Here is an 8,227-nt window from a genome sequence, read left to right as displayed (position 1 = left end):
TCAATTCTTCACATAGCAGCTGGAGAAATCTTTAAAAAATGTACATTAGGTTATATCGCTCCCTTGCTTTAAACCCTCCAGTGGTTTTTTTTGTCACACTCAGAATGAAATTAAGATCTGTACCATGGCCTACCAGGCCCTGTGTGATCTGGTCCTTGCTTACCTCTGATTTCATCTCTTACTATCCTTCCCCTGGCTTACTATGCTCCAGCCACATTGCTCGTATTTCTGTTCCATTAATATCCCAAGCTCATTCCAGTAACAGGCCTTTAACTGTTCCACTGTCTGGAATGTTGTTGCCAGAGAACTTCCTATGGCTGACACCTTATCATTCAGGTCCCAGCTCACAGAGGTCTCCCTTATCACTCTATCTAAGGTAGACCCCACCTCCCAGTTTACACATACTCACCTATAATAGCTAACACATATGCCTTACAATATGCCAGATACTGTTCTAAGCCCTTTTCATAAATTAAATCACCTTTGCTATGTTCCTATGAGATAAATATTGTTATTGCCCCATATTATAGATGAGTACGGACACTAAGAAACAGAAGAGTTAAACAACTTTCTTAAAGATACATAGCTATTAAGGGGCTAAACCATAATTTGAACCCATACTCTATCTCATTATCCTGTTTTAATTTTTTCATAACATTTCTTACTAACTGAAATGATCTAATTTATCTATTTTTGATGTTTAGTTTATTACCTGTCTGTCCAACTAGAATATAACTTCACAAAGGCAGGGACTCTTTTGTTCACAGCTGTAGCCTCCAAAATTACCTGGCATACAGTAGGTACTCAATGTTTGTTGAATGAGTAAATGGCTCCTCCCTGGGAATGTGTGGCTTTCTCTAGTTGGGATGATCTTTCCCTTTCTTTCTGAATTCCAACATCCAATTTTCTAGGACCAGCTTCAGTCCTGCTTTCCCTCAAAAGCCTCCTGCTCACCCTCCCCTTTTTACTCCTGTACCATATTGTCTGTTCCTCCCCTGGCTTCAGCTCATGACTGAACTGAAATTGAATGGCCCTCTTTCATGTGTGCACCTGCATTGTGTCTTCCCAACTATATGGCAAAATCTCTCCAAACAGGGGCCATGTCTTTCTTATCACAAAATCTTCCACTGCAGATCATGCTTGGTACATAGGTTCTATTAATACATAAAGACTTGTATAAATTAGTAACTCCATTTCTCTAAATGCATTACCTGGCTCTTCAGATCTTCACATCTTCTGTCAGTACAACTGTCCCCTTCACCCTCTTTGGTCTAGAGGTATCTTTGGTGGGTTTTGGGTCTATGTAAATAGAGAAGGTTGGCAGCAGCTGTTTGAGCTGCCATATAACTCACTGTTTTTGGCAAATGAAAAACTGTTCAAAGCAGGTCTGCATTTCTGAGGAGAAGGTAAGGTAAGGGTCTCATTACTGGTGGCAGGATTCAGTCTCCTCCAAATAGAAATGGGCTCGTGGCAAATTATCAAAAATGAAGACAGCTTCATAAATCGTTCCTTGCAAATGCAGTATCCTTTCAAGTGAAACCCTCTCCCAAGTGCTGTCTGTTAGGGGTCCACTGAGTTGTGTGTTTTGCGATCAATGCAGAGCCAAGGGGTTGTTGCTAAAATCCACTCTTAGATGCATTTCCTGGAGACAGGAGTTACTCAGCTTATAATTTTTTATCCACTCATCCAGTCTGTCTCTTTAATGGACAATTCAATCCATTCACATTTATTGTGAGGATTGATATTTGGGGTAGATTTCTCTTCATATTGTTGGGTAAATTCTTATTGTTTTGTTTTAACTCTCGAGCCATTGGCAAGACCCATTGGACCCTGTTCCCCCTTAAGGTAGGGATACAAACAAGATAGATCATAGCTGGTGCCTGCAAGCTTGGGTGTGTGTGCTTCTATGGTTGCTTGATTTGCCACTAGGGGGAGCCGCTAATATATTATTCAGGGCTCTTTCACCACACTTTAGAGGCTGCTCCTGATGGGAGGGGTCAATTGGTGCAAATGCTGACGTGTCTGGCTAGGATTTTTCTTCCCTATCCGTAAACCCCAATGCTGGCAGCTGCCCAGACATGGATAGCAATCCCTAGAGTTATGTTCTTATTAGATGACCTAAGCCGCTCTGGCAGGCTGAATCAACAGGCTGTCTACTATTGCTCAGTACCAAGACCCTGCAGATTCTCTCCTGTTGCACAGAAAAAGTGGCTTTTCTCACTTCTCCCCACATCGAGGGCAGAGCCCACCGCCTCTGGTGTGAAAGTCACCAGGGTGGGGGACAGGTGTTGCCTGAGACTGCTTCACACTCCAGCACCTCTGGGGTGGGGATCCCACAGATGGTGGCCACCCACCCCTGGAGAACTAGTGTTGAGGGAAGCACTCAAGATTTGCCCACCAACACCAGCCTGGCTAGCCGAATCAACAGGTCGTGGACTATTTTTCTGCACCAAAGTCCCATGGATTCACACCAGCCACACAGAGAAAGCGGGTTTTCTCACCTCTCACCACTTCCAAGGGCAGATCCCGCTGCACCCTGTAGAAAAGTCCTGGGCTGGGGCGCTAGCACTGGGGGCAACCACTCAGGATTTGGCAGATGCCGGTTTGGCAGCCTGAATCAACAGGCCACCAGCTGTCCCCTAAGCATCACAGTCCCACAGTCTCATGTCTGCATAGCAGTGAGTCCTGCTCTTTCTGTCCTGCCCTGAGCTGGCTGAATCATCAGCAGTTTCCAAGGGCAGAGCCCCCTTTTCAGCATTCACCTCCTTTGTTTTCATCCCACTGACCACCAGAGGCAAAGGTGCCTGTCTCTAAACTCCCTTGCCCATGGGAAGTGACCCCTCAGACAAATCCCTTCCCTGCCCAGTGCAGTCCGAGCACAGAGCACTGGGGAATTCAAAATGTTTCCCGCTGTTGTCTCCTCTCCACAGAACCTGTCATCCCGTGACACGACTTTGCACCAACTTCAGGCACGTCCCTGTCTAGTGCGTGTGGAGGTCACTGGAGGAACCAGGCTTCCTCCTATGAGTCAGACCACACTGCACTGGCTGGCTGGGTAGACATGGCCATCCTACACTCTATTCCCTATTGCATAACTTGCACACTCCAGGTTTTGTGATCGTATCCCCCATTCACCTTCCCCCCCACCCCGTGCTGCGTGTCCCACGCTGTTTCTCTGCAGATTCACAATGCTGTTCTGGGGTGGGAGTGGGGGAGCAATTCACTCGTGTGTAGCTATCTGAGTTATTCACCTCCTTCTCTGGGAGCAGAGAGCCAGGAGGTCACCACTAATCCACCATTTTTTTCCTCCTTAATTTTTTATAAGGTGTGAGGTAGGATATTCAGCTTCATTTTTTTGTATTTGTATATCCATTTGTCCCAGACCCATTTTTAAAAGAGATTATTCTTTTCCCCATTGAATTGTCTTGGCATCCTTGTTGAAAATCACTTGCCTGTAAATGTGAGGCTTTATTTATGGACTTTCAATATCTTTATGCCAGTACCACACGATCTTGATTACTGTAGCTTCATAGTAAAATTTGAAATTGAGTGGTGTGAGTACTCCATTTTTGTTATTTTTTAAAGATTATTTTGGCTATTCTGATACCCTTCAATTTCCTTATGAATTCTAGGATCAACTTGTGAATTCCTGCCAAGGAGTCATCTGGGATTCTGTTAGGGATTGTGTTGAATTTATAGATCAATTTGGGTAGTATTTCCATCTTAAGAATGTTAAGTCTTCCAATCCATGAACATGGCATGTATTCATATTTATTCAGGTCTTCACTGCTTTGTTTCATTAGTATTTGTAATTTTCAGTCTGCACTTCCTATAAATGTTTTGTTACAGTTATAACTTCTTTTGAGTGATTGTAAATGGTATTATGTTTTTAAATTTTGATTTCCACATGATCATTTTTACTATAAATAAATGCAAATGATTTTTGTGTGTTGATCTTGTGCCCTATAACCTTGGTAAATTCATTTCTTAGTTCTAATAGGATTTTGTGGGTCTCTCAATATTTTATATGTAGATCATCATACCATATGTAAACAGGGACAATTTTATTTCTTCCTTCACAATCTGCTTTCTTTTTTGTTTTTCCTTGCTTTATTGTGATGGCTAGAACTTCCATTATTATGTGTAAGAAGAGTGGTAAGGGTGAACATTCTTGACTTGTTTTTAATCTTATGAGAAAGCATTCGATCTTTAATCATTAAATATCACGTCAACTGTAGGTACAATGTAGCTGCTCTTTATCAAGTTGAGGATGTTTCCATGTATTCCTGGTTTCCTGAGAGTTTTTTTTTATCATTAATGGGTACTGAATTTTGTTGAATGGTATTGCTGCATTAATTAATATGACCATACAATTTGTCTTAAATATATTGATATAACATTGATTGGTTTTCAAATATCTAAAGAGCCTTGCAGACCTAAAATAAATCCTACTTGATTGTGGTGTATTATTCTTTTTATAGACTGCTATGGTCTGAATGTTTGTGTCTCTCCAAAATTCATATGGTGTAACCTAATCACCAAGGTGATGATATTAGGTGGAGGTGGCCTTTTGGAGGTTATTAGTGCCCTTATAAAAGACCTCAGGGAGCTAGCTATCCCTTTCAACCATGTGCCATCCTTCAATCAGAAAGCAGGCTGTCAACAGACAATGAATTTGCTGGTGCGTTAATCTTGCACTTCCCAGACTCCAGAACTATGAAAAATAAATTTCTGTTTTTTGTAAACCACCCAGTTTATGATATTTTGTTATAGCTGCTTGAATGGACTAAGACATAGACTGTTGGGTTAGATTTACTTAAATTTGAATGAGGAATTTGGCATCTAATTTCATGAGATATTGGTCTGTAGTGTTCTTGGTTTGCATTGTCCTTAACTGGTTTTAGTGTTAGGGTAATACTGGCTTTATAGAATAAGTTGAGAAGTATTTTCTCCTCTTCTACTTTTTTTTGGAGAGTTTGTATAAAGTTGGTGTTAATTCTATTTTAAATGTTTGGAAGAATTCTCCAGTGAAACCATCTGGGCCTGTAGATTTTTCTTTCAGGCTCTTTTTAATCACTAATTTAATTTCTTTAATAGCCATAGGAATATTCAGAAAGAACATTTAATCTTCATTGAGTTTTGATAGCTTATGATTTTTGAGGAATTGATCAATTTATATTTCTTGTCAAATTTCTAAGTGTAGAATCTTTTCATAGTATTCCCTTATTGTCTTTTTTAATAGCTGCAGGATCTGTAGTGATAATCCCTATTTTATTCCTGACATATGAGCATACCATCTCTTTTTAAATCTTTTTCAATTTTGTTAGAGGCTTATCAATTTTGTTGATTTTTTCCCCTGAAGAAACAGTTCTTTGTTTCATTGACTCTTTCCTTTGCCTTTTAACATTACATTATTTTTTTGAGACAGGATCTCACTCTGTTGCCCTGGCTAGAGTACAGTGGTGTCATCACAGCTCACTGCCCCCTCAAACCTGGCTCAAGCCAACCTCCCACCACAGCCTCCCAAGTAGCTGGGACTACAGGTGCAAGACACCACACCCACCTAATTTTTCTATTTTTTGTAGAGACAGAGTCTCTGTGTTTCTCAGGTTGACCTCAAACTACTGACCTCAAGCAGTCCTCCCACCTCAGCCTCCCAAAGTGCTAGGGTTATAGGCATGAGCCACTGTGCACAGCCTTTAATATTAAATTTTATTGATTTTTAAAATCTTTATTAATTGTTTCCTTTTGTTTACCTTGGGCTTATTTTGTCCTTTTTCTAGTTTTTAATTATTGCAGTAGGAACTTTTAAAAGAAAAAGACCTTTTTAAATGATGTAAACATTTAATGATGTAGCTTTTCCTCTCAGCATTGTTTTAAACTGCCTGCCACATATTTTGATATGTTACATTTTGTTTGCATTAAGCTCTATGTATTTTTTAATTGAGGTAAAATTTACATAACATTAAATTAATCATTTTAAAGTGTATGGTTTAGTGACATTGACCATGTTGTGTAACCATAACTTCTATTTAGTTCCAAAACATTTTCATCCCTACAAAAATAAACCTTAACCATCAAGAAGTGACTGCCCATTCCCTGTTTCCCCCAGCTATGGGCATAAACTAATTTGATTTCTGTTTCTATGAATTAACCTATTCTGTATATTTCATGTGAATGGAATCATAAATTATATGTGACATTTTGTGTCGGGCTTCTTTCACTTAGCATAATGTTTTTGAAGTTCATCCATATATCAGTATTTTTTTATTTTAAAGTCTATTTTGTCCGACATCATTATAGCTACTACAGCTTTCTTGTGGTTGCTGTCTTCATGATGTATCTTTCTCCCCATCTTTTTACTGTCAATCAGCTTGTATCTTTGAATCTAGGGTGTGTCTCCTGTAGAAAGCATATATCCAGTATGATAATCTTTGTCTTTGATTGGATTGTTTAATCTTCTCACATTTAATGCTGTTACTGATATGGTTGGACTTAGGTCAGCCTTTTCACCTTTTGTTTTCTATATGTCTCATGTTGTTGTTGTTTTTGCTATATTCTTCCTTTACTGCTTTCTTTTGCATCAACTGAATATTTTCTAATGTAGTATTTTAATTTTAAAATAATTTTTCATTACATATTTTTGAGGGTTTTTACAGTGGTTGCTCTAGGGTGTACCATATACACATTAACTTATTAGAATCAGCTTCAAATTTATACAAGCTTAATTCTAGTGACATATAGAAATGCTGTTCATACATAGCTCTATTGTCTTCCCCCAATTTGTGATATTATTGTTATATGTATTATATCAATTAATATTACAATTCCAATAACACATTTTTACTATTATTATTTTATCATCTGTAGTTATTTCCTTAGTTCACTACAGCTGCAGTTTCATCCACTTCTTTTGTACTATTACTGGAAAATGTAATACACAAAATTACATTTCTATAAATTAAAGGCCCAACATTAGATTATATATGTTATTTTATATAATTGTTTTTAAATCAGATGAAGAAAAGAGAAAACTATGCAATTATACTGTCTTTTATAATTACATAATTGCCTTTACCAGTACTCTGTTTATTTGTGTGGATTTGAATTACCATCTGGGGTTACTTGCTTTCATCCTGAAAAATTTCCTTTAGTATTTCTTGTAAGGCATGTTTTCTAGCAACAAATGTACTCAGTTTTTGTTTATCTGGGAAAGTTTTTATTTCACCTTCAAGTTTGAATAATAGCTTGACTGGATATATTAATAAGATTCCTGTTGACAGGTTTTTTTTTTCCTTTGAGCAGTTCCAGTATTTTCCCACTGCTTTATGATCTTCATTGTTTCTTCTAAGAAGTTATCTATTACTATTATTGGGGTTTCCTTGTAAGTAATGAGTTATTTTTCTCTTGCTGCTTTCAAGATTTTTCCCTTGTCTTTGACTTTCAGCATTTTTATTATAATGTGTCCATTTGTAGACCTCTGTGTGTTTATCCTCCTTGAAGTTCATTGAGCTTCCTCAATGTGTAAGTTATTATTTTTCAATAAGCTGAAGTTTTCATTATTCTTCAAATATTATTTCTGCTCCATTCAAATTTTTTTCTGCTTCTTTCTCTCATCTCTCCTCCTGATTACGCATATGTTGGTGTGCTGACTGGTGCCTCTCACATTTCTCTGAGACTTCATTTTTCTTTTGTTTAATGTCATCAAATATTTCAATCTTTCCCTTTAAGGCTTTTAGATTTCCTGTCTAGCTTAGAAAGATCTCTACTCCCAGTTCATAAAAATATTTTCATATATATTTTTTAAAATTTTAGGTTAATTAGTTTTACATGTAAACATTAAATTCATTTGAAATTAATTTCTTTTTTTATTTCAGGATATTATGGTGGTACAAACATTTTGGTAACATGTAAAGCATTCGCCTCACCCAAGCCAGGGCTACAAGTGTGCCCTTCCCCCATACAGTGTGCTCTGCCTCCACTAGTTGTGAGTTTACCCCCCCCACCTGACTGGCACCCAGTGAATATTACTACCATGTGAGTACCTAAGTGTTGCTCAGATAGTACCAATTTGATAGTGAGTACATGTGGTGCTTGTTTTTCCATTCTTGTGATAACTCACTTTGAAGGATGGGCTCAAGCTCTATGCAGGATAATATAAGAGGTGCTAGATCACCATTGTTTTTTGTAGTTGAGTAGTATTCCATGGTATACATATACCACATTT

Source organism: Lemur catta, chromosome X (assembly GCF_020740605.2).
Source record: "Lemur catta isolate mLemCat1 chromosome X, mLemCat1.pri, whole genome shotgun sequence".
Taxonomy (NCBI): Eukaryota; Metazoa; Chordata; class Mammalia; order Primates; family Lemuridae; genus Lemur; species Lemur catta.
The sequence above is the reverse complement of the archived record's forward strand: the minus strand, read 5'-3'. Positions refer to the sequence as shown.